This window comes from Anabrus simplex, chromosome 4 (genome assembly GCF_040414725.1).
Source record: "Anabrus simplex isolate iqAnaSimp1 chromosome 4, ASM4041472v1, whole genome shotgun sequence".
NCBI classification, from domain to species: domain Eukaryota; kingdom Metazoa; phylum Arthropoda; class Insecta; order Orthoptera; family Tettigoniidae; genus Anabrus; species Anabrus simplex.
Genome location: NC_090268.1, coordinates 452,760,833 through 452,779,473, shown reverse-complemented (window position 1 = coordinate 452,779,473; position 18,641 = coordinate 452,760,833). Strand labels below are relative to the sequence as shown.

Genomic DNA, 18,641 nt, shown 5'->3' with positions numbered 1-18,641 from the left:
CCTATGACCAAGATAAGAAGGTTTTTAAGTGATGCTGATAGTTGACCAATTCACTGGCGTAAAACTGCTGGCAGGCATTGCGTAATAGTAGTGTGATGTGAACTTGGTTCCGAATGCTGCAGCCTTTGTTTACACTACCCCAGGCTTTCCTTAAATTCAGTTCCTGGAACTTTTAACTAACGTGCTACCTCCAATGCCTTCATTGTATTAACTCTGCAATTTGTAGGACAACCCTGGTTTTGTTTCTCCTTTATAAATTCAGTAAGGAGCCTATCAATTTTTTTTTCAATTTTCCTGTCTTTCTTCCTTTGAATTTTTTTCTTGATGTACTGCTAATCTTAAACTTTTCTTCGTTTTTCTGCCAACATTGTATGTTACATTCAGAAACACCAACCTTTTCTGTAGCCTGTTTTACCTCATGTACAATCAGCAACTTCTTGTAGTATTTTATTTTACTCACTACTCACAGTACATAATGAGACTACATTACCCATACGAAGGAAACCTCGGTAAAGGACTTTTTTCTACAAGTTGTTTTACGTCGCACCGACACGGGTAGGTCTTACAGTGATGATGGGACAGGAAAGGGCTAGGAGTGAAAAGGAAGCAGCTGTGGCCTTAATTAAGGTACAGCCTGGTGTGAAAATGGGAAATCATGGAAAACCATCTTCAGGGCTGCTGACAGTGAGGTTCGAACCCATCATCTCCCGAATACTGGATACTGGCCACACTTAAGCGACTGCAGCCATCGATCTCAGTGGTAAAGGACGTAACATTACTTTTAATCTCTCTTCGCTTGACCTCCAAGCTTCCAATAAACAGGGCGTAACTAAGGTGTTCATCAACAAGCCATCAACATAGCAACGACACACATTTATTCCGATGAATCCATCAGCCGACATATTGGCAGAATGGAGCATCCCGAGCACGTCGGACTGTTAGAGGTGTCCTACACCACTCCCCTATGCTTAGACACCATAGAAGTCTGCAAAGCGGACCTTACAAGTCAGCATGTTGTAGAATTCAACAGTGGAACGTTAGGCAGAAATTGGATCTCGGCTGCTGATCATAGAGACAGTGACTTGTCGACCTCTGATCAACAGCAAATGATCACGAGATGGGAATTTGTCTATTTGCCAAACGTAGGCTTTTGAGATATAAATCCGTTTCAGGTTCCTTTAAGCTAGATTTAGTTGGTTTTATTGTGCCTATAAATGTCTATTTCAGGGGTCTGTGCCTATTTGGAGTATAATTGCCTATTTGATGCATTTTTAATCTATTTTAAAGAAGCCGGTTTTCTTCCAGTGCGTTATATTGTAAGTGATGTGCTCGACAGTTATCTTCTCATTTCTCATGATCTGTTTACCCCACGAACAAAAATGGGAATTCTTGGAAGTCACCAGAAATAGTTCTTGGGAAATTTCCGACAGGAGAAACAAGGAACAATTTGACCTCGAAGCCTTCAACCCCTCCAACATTCTAAGACATATGCGAGAACCAATCAACCTCAAACCCTTATATCTCCTCCTCGATATGAACTGTTGGACGCGTAAGCTTTATCTTCAGAACGTGTTGAGATTTATTGTGAAGAGGAAGGGTGTCTGTGGCAATACCCAGGCGAGTTGGATATGCGCTTAGGGGTGCGCAGATGTGAACTTGCATCCAGGAGATAGTGGGTTCGAGCCCCACTGTCAGCAGCCCTGAAGACAGTTTTCAGTGGTTTCCCACTTTCACACCAGGCAAATGCTGGGGCTGTACTTTAATTAAGGCCACGGTCGCTTCCTTCCCACTCCTAGGCCTTTCCCACCCCATCGTCCCCATAAGATTTATTTGTGTCGGCGTGACGTAAAAAATGTAATTGCAAAGAAAAATCGTCGAAGTCCTACTGGCTGAAGCTGTGGATCACATGGGATCCCTATTTCACTATGGATGGAAAGGTAGTATTCTGCCAAACTTGGTAAGTTTGTTTGTTCCTTTTATCTTTTTTTGTTACTGAACTACAATCGCATTTCATTGTAGCATTTATAGGCCTATTAATTTACGTATTGTGTAAAGTTATTTTGTCGCAATGCTACATTAGTTGTGAACTTTCAATAACTTATATTGTACTAAAATGTAGATAGTCATTTTATTACTGAACGAGGAGTTAGAACGCCGATGGTCTCTTGTCACAGAGTGGATGAAAATTAAAAATCGGTAATTTGAACTCTGATTCAATTCCCGCGAAAATAGAGATTTACAACTGCAATATTTTATTTCTGTCTGTCATTCTTTCCTTCCTTCTTTCTTTCTTTCTTTTTTAATCTGTTTACCCTGCAAGGTAGGTTTTTTCCTTGGACTCAGCGAAGGATCCCACCTCTACCATGTCAAGGGCAGTGTCCTGGAGCGTGAGACTTTGGGTCGGAGAATACAACCAGGGAAGAGGACTAGTAACTTTCCCAGACAGCCTCACCTTCTATGCTGAACAGGGGCCTTGTGAAGGCATGGGAAGATTGGAAGGGACAGGCAAATAAGAGGGAAGTGGCCACGTCTTTAAGTTAGGTACCATCTCTGCATTTCCCTGAGGAGAAGTGGGAAACCACAGAAAACCACTTCAAGGATGGCTGAGGTGGGAATTTTATTTTTTGCTAGGAGCTTTACGTCGCACCGACACAGATAGGTCTTATGGCAACGATGGGATAGGAAAGGTCTAGGAGTTGGAAGGAAGCGGCCGTGGCCTTAATTAAGGGACAGTCCCAGCATTTGCCTGATGTGAAAATGGGAAACCACGGAAAACCATCTTCATGCCTGCCGACAGTGGGATTCGAACCCACTATCTCCTGGATACAAGCTCACAGCTGCGCGCCCCCTAACCGCACGGCCTACTCGCCTGGTGATGTGGGAATCGAACCCACCTCTGCTCAGTTGACCTCCCAAGTCTTAGTGGACCCCGTTCCAGCCCTCGTGCCCCTTTTCAAATTTCGTGGCAGAGGCAGGAATCGAACCTGGGCCTACATTGGTGGCGGCTAATCACGCTAACTACTACACCACAGAAGCGGACTACAACTGAATTGTAATTTTTAAAAATCGTGAGTAACTTTCACCAGCGCTATGTGTAGGCTCTAGTGAACTCTATTACGGTTCTGCTATGCCTTCGTGAAACATAGGTTGAAGATCGAATGTGGCTAGACATACAAGATGGCATGGCTTGGACGATGTCACAGCGTGTTTAACAAGGCTACAAAGACTATCTTTAGAAGACCAGGCTATTGGAAAGACCGTTGGTCTGGATTGGTGAGGTCCGGTTTGTACCCGTTGTGCTGAGGGGGGGGAGCAAGCAAAGAGAGTCTGGGGTGCGTAAGCTCTAGCATCCCATCTAGAGTTTTGCTAAATTGTGACAAAAAGTAAGTTTCTGGGTGCATGCCACGACAATTTCAAATCACGCGGTTTTCTCATTTTCTACGAGGGTGGCAGCCTTGTGGGCACACATGATGCAGGATCTACTGCAGGCAACAGAAAATAGTCTTCATGACAGCTGACCCAGGTGACCAAAGCAGGCGAATAGCAACATATAAAATGTTCACAAATCTGAGATTTTTAGTGCCTCCGTTTTAATTCTTCTATATAAGTAAGAATACTGCTAGAGGCCGCTTGGTAAGTTTCTAACAAGCATATAGGAAGGATCTCTCCTCTACGCTACTCAGGTATCGTTTCGAGTCATTTTTATGATTTTTTCACCCGGTGAACTCGACAGGAAACTGCCAGATTATAACTGAACATTTTGAGGACATATTTCCATGTAAATTACGAATTCTCTTGTTCCTACTTTAAAGTTTTGTCTTCTAGAAACATCACCTCTAATAGTCTTTCTCTTGTTTTAATGAAACAAATGCATGTTTATACTGTCCGACTCATTGGCTGAATGGTCAGCGTACTGGCCTTAGGTTCACAGGGTCCCGGGTTCGATTCCCGGTCGGGTCGGGGATTTTAACCTTAATTGGTTAATTCCAATGGCTCTGGGGCTGGGTGTGTGTGGCGTATTCAACATTAGAAATCATCCTAGGTAAGACCCTCATCTTCACAGATATGCAGGTCGCCTAATAGGCCGTCTACGAGAAAAAGACCCGCACCAGACCTCTCCAGAGGCCATACGCCATTATTATGTTTATACTAAGCATTATTGCCAATTAGCCCAGCTTTAGGAATATAAGAACATTGTAATTTAAGTCAATTTTATTATTTTTCAGATCAAATGTGAAAAAATACCACTTCCAGTCTTTCTTCAGTGTGAATGGGATGAATGATCGAGAGTGAATATGGTTGTTTATTGCAATGTGTTCCTGTATATAATTTAGTTATACTTTACTCACCTTAGTTTAGTTAGTGATACTTTAGTTGCTTTAGTTATACTTTAGGTTGTAAAAATTTCATATGTTTAAATTTTATGTAAAAATCACATTGTATATACATGAAGTGGTTAAGTGTAAGAAAGGGCCGGGAGCCCTAACTTCGCCACAATAAAGACGCTTTAATAATAATAATAATAATAATAATAATAGATCAACATAGAAATACCACGATGCATTTGACACGAGTACAGAAAGCGTTGTCATAGCAGCTTTTCTACCAGTCCACTGAGCAGCGACCAACAACAATTTTCTATAGACCTGTGCACTGCAATGATGGAAGCTAATATCCTCCCTGTATAAATTGGAGCATCTTCAGACTTCAACAAGCTGCCGGTAGCAATCACCGAGTAGGAGACGAGTGGCTTTCCCCCGGTGGAGTCATTAAGGGTTGTGGAAGAAGTCAGGAATTACGAGGATACTCTCATTTTTCACCTTTGTAAAGTGAAAACCGTCAGGAGGAGGATACTCTCATTTTTCACCTTTGTAAAGTGAAAACCGTCAATACGCTATGATTCTAATATCTTGTAAAGGTAGCCGCTGTCAGTAAAAAGTTCCATAAGAGTCCTGCAGCAGAGTCCATGATGGAAAACGACTGTAAAAGTAGCCAGGGTGCTACGAGGTGTGGTAGAAAAAGCAGTTGAACTAAAACCAGATGAAGTGGCTTCATTGAAGTTTTGTCCAATCACTTCCTGTGATGTTACGAGATTTCTCTCAGTACAAAACATTCTGTCCGACAGGAGAACAAGATTGTTACCTGAAAACATTGAAACTTTGCTTGTTGTAAATTCATTTTATAGTAATTGAGCGTGTTATTGAATTATAAGTATTTTTTCATGCCTATTTTTTGCCTATTTTACGCATTAGTGCCTATTTATATGCCTATTTTGGCTAATTTAAGAGCCTATATGCCTGCCTATTTTAACTGATTTTAGTGCCTATAATTCTCGTCTCTAATGATCACCTAGCCAGGTCTACAATGCTAACTGACAACATGTTAAGTAACAGACTATTTCTAGTCTATTATGAACACAACAGGAGTAAAAATCACAAACCTAACAATGGCCTGCCACAAGACTCAGCTGTTTCTCCTGCACTGTTCAATTTCTACATTCACAATCTGCCTGGTACTTCTGAACTTGCCTCGGAAAAGGTTAGGGCGTACCCTGCTGCAATTGACGCACAGTTCCTTGGGCACTGGAGAAAGTGTAAAAAATGGGCGACCAGTAGCCAACATCATAATCAACCTTGTGACCCTGACAGAAAAGGCACAAGCGGTGGATTTTATAAACAGGGTATACAAATTATGGGGTTCGGGAAAGTTAAATGGAAGGGAAAAGGAAAGAAAAGAATGAGGAAAGGATATACCCTACACTAGAGTGGCGGCCAAGAGATGAAAAAGGGGATGTGCCTTTTAATTTCAAAACAGCTGGAAGAGTATGTGGATGTGGTAGAGAATGGTACCTCAGTGACAGGATAATGAAAATTAGACGTGGAATGAGGAATGAACGAACGACTTCATACAGGTGCAAGCACCACAGACAGGGAACAAAGAGGAAGATATTGAGGAATTCCTAGAGAAATTAGAAAAGGAGATAATTGGGTGGAAGTGATTATCATGGTAGACATAAATGCACAGGTGGAAAACAAAAAAACAAGGAAAGGAAGAAGTAATTGGACCATATGGATAAAGGAAAAGGAATGAAGGAGGAAAAGTAGTTGAGCTTTGTGAGAGGAATGCAGCGTACCCTGCTGCAAGTGATGCACAGTTCCTTGGGCACTGCAGAAAGTGTGAACATGGTCAATGTGGAATTAGCAGTCCTTAAAATGAAAACAGGGGAAGGCACCAGGTCTGGATGAAATTAGTGTGAAAATGACAGAAGCTGCTGGACCTGTTGGACTACAAACGGTGTACAGATTGTGAAAGTGCATATGGAGACAGAAACATGTGTCAGAAGACTGGGGAAAGGGAATACTAATACCAGTCTTTAAGAAGGGGGACAAAAAAAGTGTTAACTATACAGGAATTATATTCTTATCACAAGCGGCAAAAATACTTGAAAGAATATCAGAAAGGAGAATGGAAAGAAAGGTAGAAGGAGAGTCGCTAAAGGAAGAGTATGGCTTTAGAAGTGGAAGATCTGCAGTGGAGCCAATCTCCAGCATGAGGCAATAAACGGAAGAGAGTTGTGAATATGACATTCATAGATCTAATAAAGACATATGATAGTGTTCCCAGGCGGAAGGTGTGGGAAACCATGATCAAAAAGAGACTGGGTACACAAACTGTAGAAATAGTGCAACTGTGTCAGACTCTGTTTCGAAAAACAGAATGGTTTAGAAATGAAACTGGACTGAGACAGTGGAGTGAGTTTCTAATGGTTACAGATGAAATTGTAAATGAGACAAAGGAAGCCTATGGGAATGGGGAGATGAAGTTGCTATTATTTAATAATAATGCTATTGGCTTTATGTCCCGCTAACCATTACGGTTTTTGGAGAGGCCGAGGAGTCAGAATTTTGTGCCGCAGGAGTTCTTCTACGCACCAGTAAATCTGCCGACAAGTGGCTTCAAATACTACCGGACTAAGCCACTCAGCCCGGCTTATTATCATTTGCTCACAGTATTATGGTCTGGGGTACAAACAAGAAAACTGAACGGTATGGTAAGAAAATCAGCACAAAGAAAAGCAAGACCCTGGTGATATCAAGAGGAGAAAGATAAGGGAAAGGTGTTGTAAAAATTGGTGGCCAAAGCCTTGAAATTGTTGACTTTCTAATGCCGAGGGAGTGAACTAATGCGGAATACAAAGCTGGACATCGAGATTAGCAAGAGCGTGCAACAGGGCATTGCGTCTACCAGAGTGTAGTAAACTGTCTGGAATAAGGAAGTGAGACCTGGACAATGACAAGGAGAGTAGAGTTCAAGATACCTAAGAAATATGATAGTGTTGTAGGTACATCGTAACCGGTATAAAACCTTCAATTATTATGCTAAATTATCTTTTATTAAATGTTAAACATGACTAGTACATGCTTTCCCTGTAAATATGTAGTATAAATTTGTATAACCTCAAATACGTATTGTGTATAAGTTTAACCTCAAAATCTAGATAGTCGAAAGCGGTAGAAAATTCCATAATGTTCGTATGTTAGACTTATTGTACTACAATTTGGTATATATGAAGGGTTCTGGAAACTTACTGTAAGGTTTTATTATCCAGATACACGTAGAGACATTACGAATGTTGTAGATATTTCCATGTGTATTAGTAAACAGAAAACGAAAGTACGAGTACCCATTCGACTAGCTGGTCGATCGATGTTTCGAGTGTGTTCCATTAGAGTGTTGTAAGAACTCTTCCAGAAGTCGATCATTCTAGATGGTTGATCAAATAGTATATATATCGAGCTGTCAGTCAGTGAAGTCAGGCCTCCCACCGCAGTTGCCCAGTCTACAGGGCCATGGCGCGGGCAGAGAGGAGGGAGGCCCGGCGCTATGACCCACCCCCTTCCATTCTAGATGGTTGATCAAATAGTATATATATCGAGCTGTCAGTCAGTGAAGTCAGGCCTCCCACCGCAGTTGCCCAGTCTACAGGGCCATGGCGCGGGCAGAGAGGAGGGAGGCCCGGCGCCATGACCCACCCCCTTCCAGGAGGCCCCCGCCGCGGCGGGCTTGGCCTCATTCTCCGGGATAGGAGACTGGGTACGAGGTACCCCAAGGAGGTGGAGTCGTGCGACGGGCCCTAGTGGTACTCGACGCATGGCTCCGCAGCCGGCAAGGACCGTGCTAGTCACAGCAGTGCCCAGACGGACTGATCCCCAGGCGATGGAATGGCAAGGAATTGGTTTATGTTTGGTGCATGTTACCTGTTCCTAACTGACACAACCTCTGGTCTTTTTCCAGCCCACATCCTTGCATGTGCTATCAAAAGATGTCAGGTTTTACATGTAGGCTCTTTCTTCTTTCTGCCTATGTGGTTTTTCCCTGTCCCTTCAATACCAAACTTCAATACCATATACCTAATACAATATCGCCTGGTAGCGTGTCTGACATGGAAACAGGCAGATACTCCTTGTATCACTTCCCACTCTTCCCTGCTATCTCTTTCTTCTTCTTAGAAATAATAGCACGTCGCAGGCCATGTAGATTGAGTCGTTGGTCACGCGGGGGGAGCGGGCTCCCCCCCCCCCCTCGAAAAAAAAACAGTGGTTCTTAGGACTCAGACAAGTGATGGACTGCGAGTAACTGTTCGGCTCCGAGGTGAAGTCTGTGAATTCAAGAGAGTGCACGTTACAGTGCGCGAGTCAGTGTTGTTGATATCTGTACTTGTCAGAATCGACTTCAGGATACTCTGCTATGGAGTGTTGTAGTGTCATTTGCTACTGTGAATAATTGTGTGTTGTGAAAGTAATTTATACAAGGAACTGAACATGTTCTCGTAAAATAAAATCGCATTGCAGAACGATAATTCTGATTTATAAAACTAAATTTTATTTCCACACTAATGAACTATGAAGAGGTTGTGCAGCAGTGTTATGTTCCCTTTGTCTGTGTGAAGGTTCTTCATCTAGAGCACATTTTTGCAGAAGTAATTAGTCTACACCATGGCTGCAAAAAGCTGCTATAATTCACGTTCTGATGTATGACGGACAATGGAGCATTTCTCAAGTTACACGTTGATGTATCTACAAAGACGCACTCAAAATGCTATCACTTGTGCACACTGTTTTTATTTACACGTTATAATATACACATATTCACAGGCATAAGCTCATAAGCTGCCATCATAAAGCAAAACTACTACAAAAGAATAAGAAGAGACTGCAACAGTTGCATGTCAACTATCAACCCAATAAAACTAATTCACATACTTCAACACTCGCTAACATGATTTCCACGTAAGTCTCCTCAAAACAACTCCAACTAACCAACAAGACTGCCTCTTTATATTTGCTGCCTGGCCAGGCTTCTAGGAGAATGTGACACAACATATTTTCTCATAAATTCTGGAGTGAACAATAGCATAGTTACAATGTAAGGAACTATCTAGTGCCAAAGACACGTTATTCTGGATATTACAGTGTCTTGCACAATACTGTAGTGGATTATACATCATATATAGAGCCGGATGCAGATATCCGTGGATATATCTGCGGATATCCATGGAGTTAGTGTCTTGGCAGATACAAACTGTACGGCAGTGCTGATAATTTTGCTAGATGACTGATTGATGTTTGTTGTTTAAAGGGGCCTAACATTGAGGTTATAGGCACCTAATGGTACAAAATGAGAAGAGAAATTAAAAAGTCCAATCCTCCACTGACCAGAATTCAAAGCATGAGGACAAAGAATGAATGGATGGATTAATATGAAGTTAAAACGATCAGTGGATCCGACCCACAGTGCCTCATATGAACAGAAGCTGGCACAAAACAATAGTAGTACGGACCGAGGGACTGCTTCTATAGCACGATGTTGAATCGATTAGAATATGCTCTTTCTCGAAACGGGTCCAAAATCCAGGTCATTTATCACATTTAGCACTAGAAAAGTAGAACCATGGTATTTCCTATGTTGCGGTACTAATCAAGAGTAGCGCAGACTCTCGGTATTCCATACATTATGGTACGACTCACAGGTAATGAAGTTCGTACATGTATAACAGACCTAATGTGTTTCGCACATTGTGGCGCCCTTGACAGGCAACGCAAACCTATGGTGTTCATCACCTAAGTGTACCAAACACAGGGACTCCAACGATCCTGTGGTGTTCCTCGTATAGGGGGCAAGCCAGAACCATGGTGTCGCTCATATAGTGCTACTAATCACAGGTACTGTAAAAGCCGTCGTGTCCACATTTGCTACTAATCACAAACCTATTTGGTACCCAACATAGAGGTACTACACGCAAGTAAAGGCAACCCATGGTGTTTTCCGCGTGGTGGTACTAATCATAAATAGTTTCATGGTTCTAATTTGATCATCCCTTGGTCGCCCCTTTTAGTTGCCTCTTACGGCAGGCAGAGGATACCATGGTTGTATTCTTCGTCTGCATTCCCCACCCACAGGGGTAGACAAAGAGAAAAAAGAAGAAAAAAGTAGTGATCTGTCACTTCGAAAAATGAAGTAACGGACAAAGAAAGGCAAGGGCCACGAAGGGCATGAAAATGAATGACTCCCTAGCCTCGAATACTCTAATACCGTCGGGGTCAGAAAAGAACAAGAGTTGACCAAGGGAGGTCAGACAGGATAGACGAAAGTGAGAAGCCTGGCACAAGTAAGTGGAAGCTATACCAGGACTCAGCTAAGGGCCCCATGGTTGCCAACCCACACTCCCAAGCTGAGAGCCCCTTGGGCCCCTTTTAGTCAACTCTTACGACAGGCAGGGGATACCATGGGTGTATTCTTCATCTACATCCCCCACCCACAAGGGGTGCGGATAATTTTGCTAATAATTTCTAAATAATGACGTTTATTGATGTTCACTCAGATATACTCCTGTTTTTGCTTGTGGTTGGTGACTCTTGACATTGGTATGGAAGAATAGTGATATATAAAGAGCCTTGAAACCACAAAGCCGTAAATCCGACCTAAGCCTAACTGGCTCCTGCCTGCAATTAATGTCTCGAGAGAAAATTCCTCATAATCTGTGACTAGGGGTTCTGGTGCCAGGTATCAGGCCTATTGTATTATGTTAACAGATCTATCTGTTTCAACACCTTGGGTGTAATATACTGTAGTTAAATATTTAAATTATCCACGGATATCCATTTTGCGGATGCGGATGAGGATGCGGGTGGGGATGAAGGAAGTACGGAAGCGGATATAATTTTGTATATCCGTGCAGGGCTCTAATCATATATACAGGTCATAATTAAATTATTATTATTATTATTATTATTATTATTATTATTATTATTATTTTATGACCACATAGGATCACTTTAGTCAGTCCGTCGTTCAGGTCTCTATGAAGGGATTGTTTGGGCTTTGCGGTCCTCCCAGTACTTCTTCAGACGCTCCGACCATCGTGCCCTTTCCTCAGTTGAAAATATGCGTGTTGTTGGTTTGTTTTGTGTAAGGGTAAGGCGTAGGTTTGTATTCTTGAGTTTTGTATTCAATTTTATCTTATTTGTGGTGTCTTCTGTTGTAAGGCCTATTTCCTTCAGATCCTCTCTTACTTCTCTGATCCATTTACATCCTGTTGTGGTATTTTTTGAGATGAGATTGTGTTGTACTAGTTTCAGCAGTCTCGAATCCTGCATCTTCATGATAGTCCAAAGAATCCCAGTCTCCTCTTACACATAGTATCTGTAATGGGTTCTATCTCTTTGTACACGACTTTGTTAGGTATTAACCGCCACTGTCCATCTTTCTGGTATTTTTTGTTGATGCAGGTTCTTCCAATCCTCCTTTCAATTTTCTGAAGTCTGTCAGTCTTTGATTGTTTATTCAGTTAAAAAAAGTATTTCTGCTGCATATGTAGCTTCCAGTTTTATAACTGTGTTGTAGTGTTTTATTTTTGTATTTATTTATAGAACAACAAATTGAAATTCAACGCATTTAAGACTGTTGCTATGCTAGTCACCAAGAAAAGGAAATTTAGACGCCGGTGGTTAAACTAGATGGCCAAAAATTAGATATTGTAGATAGCATGACATATCTAGGAATAGTTTTAGACAGCAAACTTTTATTTAGACCGCACTTTCAACATTTGGAAACCAAAGCAGCCAAATTGTATAAGAGCCTGACAATGGTAGCACGACCCACCTGGGGACTAAACTCGTAAATTTTGAAGATTATATATTGTGGAGCTGTTGAACCAATAGTGCTTTATTGTGCCACTGCTTTCGAACATGTTCTGCATAAAAAATGGGCACAACAGAAATTGTCTCAAATTTAAAGAGGTTTCGTGTTACGCATCGCACGCGCTTACCGTACAATATTGACAGACTCTGCCCTTAGAACCTCTGCATCTCACAGGACTCGGCATGTCAACTGTAAGAACAGAATACATCCGCGGGATTTGGAAGGAGTGGAACTTGAACTTCCTGCACATCATACTGCCATCAATTTAAGATACAAATAGGTTGACTAATAAAATTTTAATAATCTTAAATTGATGTACATTTTCAATACGGACCAAATATGAAGTTTGTAACATGTAACATCATACTGTCGCCGGACATCCAGCAGATTATATGAGCTCTGTATTTGACCAACCCTGTACCAGAGATCACACCCATTCAATATACACAGATGGTTCTCGCATTTACAGCAGCGGAACACTAGTGGGCTGCGCCTTCGTGGTATATGAGGGTGAAGACGAAGTTCATTCTGAGAAAATAGAACTAAAGGAATACTGTTTCAAGCCGAGCTGCTTGCAATTTTGAAACCAGTTGAGTGGTGCATAAACAAAAATACGTGTGCGACTATACTCAGTGACTCAGAAGCGGCGCTGAACTCCATATAAGATGAATACAACTTACACAATTTGGCAGTACTTGTAAGAGAGAATATATCAAAGTACAATAAACATATATGTTTCGGTTGGGTGCGAGTTCATTCCGCCATAAAAGGGAATGAAAGAGCTGTCCAATTGGCCAAAGAAGCTTTTAATTCTAACTTGTCAGAGAGTTATACTAAATGTCCAACTTATTTTGTCAAAAGAACCGTAAAGGATGAAATGCTCTCTCGCTGGAATGAACTGTGGTTAGCAAGTAAAAATGGCTCAGTAACCAAAGACTTGTTTTTTCCAAATGTATATAGTAGGCTGGGATGTAAATATATAGTGTGCAACTTCAATTTAACTCAAGTGCTATCAGGTCATAGTAAATTCAATGCTTAGTTCGAGCGATTCAAAATTCCAACACAAAATGGCTCACTGTGCTTCTGCACTGAACACATTCTGTTCAACTGTCCTGCTTTTGAGAGAACACGTTTTGAACTCAAGATGCATTTGTTAACTTGCAGTTGCTATTTTGAAAAACCACTAAATTTTATGTTTTATAAAAAATGCTCAACTTCTCAATTTTCAGAATTTATTGACCATGTATTTAAACATATGTAATTTGATACTGTCTGCTTATTAGCTGTTTAAGATATGTATTGTATATATTATGATCTGGTATTTTCAAATATTAGTACGGTACTCTTAATATTAAGGATTCTGTATATCATACTTTTATTTTTCCATTTCTGTTCATGTCTATTTTGCTGTTTATGTATTTTGAATTTTATCAGAGAAATTGTATATTTTGTATAAACTACAACCCTAACATACCTTATGGTAAAATAGGGTTCACAGCACTTTGGAGATTAAATAATAATAATAATAATAATAATAATAATAATAATAATAATAATAATAATAATAATAATAATAATAATAATAATAATATTGATAGACATTTCTTTTTGTAGATATCCCATGTTAATTTTTGTGTTTTAGCTATCTATTTGTTCTTATTTGGATTGAGATTTTTTCATTTAGGTTATGTGTTATTACTTCTCCGCCGGCCCCGTGGTGTAGGGGTAGCGTGCTTGCCTCTTACCCGGAGGCCCCGGGTTCGATTCCCGGCCAGGTGAGGGATTTTACCTGGACCTGAAGGCTGGTTTGAGGTCCACTCAGCCTACGTGATTAGAATTGAGGAGATATCTGACGGTGAGATAGCGGCCCCGGTCTGGAAAGCCAAGAATAACGGCCGAGAGGATTCGTCGTGCTGACCACACAACACCTCAATCTGCAGGCCTTCGGGCTGAGCAGTGGCTGCTTGGTAGTCCAAGGCCCTTCATGGACTGTAGTGCCGTGGGGTTCGGGGGGGCTTATTACTTCTCCAAGATATTTAAACTGAGTTACTATTTTGATTTTATTATAATTTATGGCAACTTCTTTTAGCTGTGTTGGTTTTCGGGGCATAATTTTTGTTTAGTTTTTTCAAATGATATTTTGAGGCCAGTTTTATTTGCAATGTTTTGAAGTTCTGATACCTGGGTTTTTGCTTCTTTTATGTCCACTGCTAGTACTGCTAAATCGTCAGCAAAACCCAGGCAATTTATTTTGATTTTTCGGCCAATCTCAATTTTGAGGGGACATTTTCTAAACCATTCCCTCATTACCATTTCTAGAGCACAATTAAATAATAGTGGTGAGAGCCCATCTCCCTGCCATAGTCCAGTTTTAATTTCAAATGTTTCTGAAGTTTCCCCCTAAACTTCACTTTTGATTTGGTATTGGTGAGAGTCAATTTTATCATGTTTATTAATTTGGGGTGTAGTCCAAGGTGTCTACTAATTACATGTTCTTACATCCAATAAACTCATATTAATATATTTATACAGCACATGTTTCATGAAATAACCTAAAAAATAATACGACTGTCCGTACATAACTATGCAAATAATAATAATAATAATAATAATAATAATAATAATAATAATAATAATAATAATAATAATAATAATAATAATAATAATAATGTTATTTTGCTTTAGATCCCATTAACTACTTTTACAATTTTCGGGGACACCAAGGTGCAGAATTTAGTTCCGCAGGAGTTCTTTTACGTGCCAGTAAATCTACCGGCATGAGGCTGACGTATTTGAGCACCTTCAAATAACACCGGACTCAGCCAGGATCGAACCTGCCAAGTTGGGGTCAGAAGGCCAGCGCCTCAACCGTCTGAGCCATTCAGCCCGACTTATAGAGAAAAAAAAAATTATAGAATTCTATCGGGGTATTAATTCATGGGGTTTAGAAGACACTGAAGCAACGGAAAATTTTTACCAATGATTTAAACTGCCTGATTGATGCATTAAATTCATCCAACCAGAGTAAAGCATTATATAAAGGATCACAGGCACATGACACTTTAGCGAAGTGGCAGAATGACCCCAGAGATACTCAAAATACATTCAGTTTGCAAAGAACGCTGGGGGTCTTTGAGAGTTACCTTAGAAAGCACTTTAGAAGTTTATGAATATCTGTGGAAAAACAATTACAGCTACGTTTTGACGGGAAGATTAAGTCGCCAGAAATACTGCTATAAGAAACAGTCATGACCTGATGATGACTGGAAAATTTAATCAAGAACCTTTTGAACGCCATTTTGGTATCCTGCGATCACTAAGTTGCGATGATCATCCATCCACTATTGACTTTCTACATTTGCATACCAACTAAACTTGCTTTATCCTCTGGCAGAAACTGTCAGTACCGAGTTGAATCCCTATTAATGTCTCTCGTTAATCATACGCACATTCTCGCAGTGAAAATACAAGCTGAAGATAAAATCAAGGAAAAAATTGTGAATCTTGAAGATGAAATTCAAATACTGAAAATTCAATATATTAAATTTTACAATTAAATTCAAATACCAGACTGGGAAAACAGTTTACTTGACTCAACTGAGCAGAGTTCTCGCAAAGAATGCTCAGTGTATCATTTAGCTGGATGCAGAGTGTGAAATATTTCAAAAACAATGCAGTGTAAATTATGCCTACCTTTTCTCCACGGCAACCTGACTAATAATGTACCGGTACCTGCTTCACTAACACGGGTCTACACAGACAGGCAATTATTTTACACGTGAACCAAGAGTGTTTATAATGTGCTGTTCGAGTGGAAAAGGTTGTTGTGGAAAAGCTATTGTGTACTAAAAGTTTGTGGGATGATATATGTTTTGAGTCTTTAGATGTTATTAAAGTGAAGTCTTAGCAGTTGGGATGCTGTGAAGATCATGTTGTTTTTGCTACCTAAACTTGTTTTGCACTACTTGAAGTGTCAATTTTTCTTCCACCTAAAGGAGATACGAAGAGAGCTAAATCGTCTGGAAAATACTCCAAAGTGTCCAGCTGCTGCAAACATCTTTAAACGTGAGCTGCACGACGCGGCGGTAGTGCTGGCAGTGCTTACACTTTTCCTTCTATATGCTATGAAATGGAAAACTGTAAATTATATTAACTGAGTCCATAATGAAAGAGAATAGCTTCGTTCTTAATAAAATAACTGTTTCATTAGTAAAATCAACTTCAGAAGTGATGGGACCAAGGCCCAGACCCTCTCTCTATACAACAAACATCCTTAAAGCCAATTATCACACAAGTGGAAAAAATAGCAAACAAATTATCAATGAGACATGAAGTAAGAAAAATATCTATTGATGAAATACGAGGGTTGGGGCAAAAGTCATGGCAACTATTTTTTTCTTGAAGATACCAGACCGGTTGTAAAATGTGACATATACAGACGAAAGGACAAGTGTTAACTACATGTGTGGACAATGAATAGCACAGAAATATCGTAACACACTAATTTATTACGGTAGTATACAGGGCAATGTAGCCTTCCCGCTGCAAAAGAATGACAACACAGTACACATAAAGTTGACAGGACAAACCTGGGCCTAAAGTCCCTCAAAGTAGTCCCCTGCTACTGACACCACATGCTGCCAACGATGTGGGAGGCGCTGAATACCATCTGCCTCAGCATTTGCCGCACAATATGTGAATCAGGTCACCTGTTGGTGCACAACATTAGCAATGTCTTCTCGTGTTGCAAACTGCCTACCATATAGTGGTTCCTTAATCTTTTGAATGAGTTCAAAGTCACAGGGTGAAATGTCGGGAGAGTACGGTGGGTGCTCCTATTCTTCCCATCCCCAACATCGCAGTAGCTGCCCTACACACTGCTTTATGTGGTTTGGCATTGTCATGCAGGATTATTGCACTGTCCACAAGATCCGGACATTTCTCCCGAACGCCACGTCGTACCTGTACACCAGGAAGTCCCTGTAGTACTGTGCGGTCACTGTTCTGCCATGTGGAACAAAGTGGCAAACAATGACACCCCTGACGTCATACGCGACAATCACCATCAATTTGACTGGGGAAGGATTCTGACGGACCTTCTGCCTCTTTGGTGATCCAGCATGTCGCCACTCTGCGGACTGACCTTTCAGCTCTGGTTTGTATGCCCTGGCCCAAAATTCATCGATGGTGATTATTCGTGACAAAAATTGATCGTGTCCTGTTGCCAATATGCAGAGTGGTCGGAGCATATTGCGTAGCGCACCCCAATTTGAACTTCCGTCAGTGCATGGGGTACCCACCGTAATGCGATTATGCACAGTTGCAGCTCATTACGCAATATCCTGTGCATGGTGCATTTCTTGATGCCACTTGCACTTGGTTGACACACGTCCTTGCTGAAACTTTCCTACCTACTGTGCTACTGTACGGTATGGTAGGGCATTATTCCCAAGGGCTTCCACTAATTGACTGTGACATTCCATCGCTATTTTCCAACGGCTATTTTGATGTAAGCGCGCTGCTCAACACAGGTTATTTCCATCTCGCACAACACTCACTAACTGACTGATTTCACAGCCCTTGCTGCGCTACTACCAGTTATCACAGAGCCATATGTTGTTCTGCAAACACACTACGCCTGCAAAACTTCCACACGACATATATACGTTTGTGATCTGTTCACATATCTACAAGAAAAAAATAGTTGCCACGACTTTTGCCCCAATCCTCGTAATTTTCCAAAGAAGACCTGCAATAAGTTGTCAGAAATACTGCAATAAGAAACAGTCACAACCTGATGATATATTTCCCAGAATTCGTTCCCATCCATGGAACTGTGCCACTTGAGACTCTCCTGAGAAACCAGCAGCAACGATATCTGAGAGAAACTCAGACATGGTGTGCTCTACCTAAACAGGACAAAAGGCTCAACATCCACTGAAAAATCTGGTCCTTCAACATCTCAGTATATCAAAAAATTTAAAATTACGGCAAACATAGTTCCAGCACAAAGCTTGTGCTAAGATCTAAGAAAGCAGTGTGAATTAGCTTGTTCTTCTCTCAATGCCTCTTTATGAGCTGTCTGGTGCTTTCATCTACAAAACCACTCTGGCTGGCTGTAATATTGATGTTACAAAGGCAGCTATCAAGAACATGCTACAAAACTTTCTTGGAAAGATCTCTCTTGCCTTTCCAAACGGGTATCATTATGCCTTTCTTCACAATCCAACTGAACGAGGATGACACCGAGACAAAGAACCTCAGAGATTTCAGTTGGAATGTCATCAGTTGTCTTGCCATTCTTTATTCTGCTGTTGCGATAGGTGGAGCTGGTCCAATGATTGCTCGACATAGCTTGGGGAAACTCCTCAATAAGTCACTGCATGGACTCAAGATGGCAGCACACTCTCGCAGGACCTGGTGATCACCTTGGATGTAAA

The 18,641-nt window shown here is 40.9% G+C and overlaps 1 protein-coding gene across 1 annotated transcript in view; it reads right to left on the bottom strand.

Annotated features, from left to right (window-relative positions):
- Positions 1-18,641, bottom strand: part of zda (peptidyl-prolyl cis-trans isomerase zonda) — a 184,417-nt gene that overhangs the window by 377 nt on the left and 165,399 nt on the right. The gene's annotated exons all lie outside the window — the stretch shown is intronic.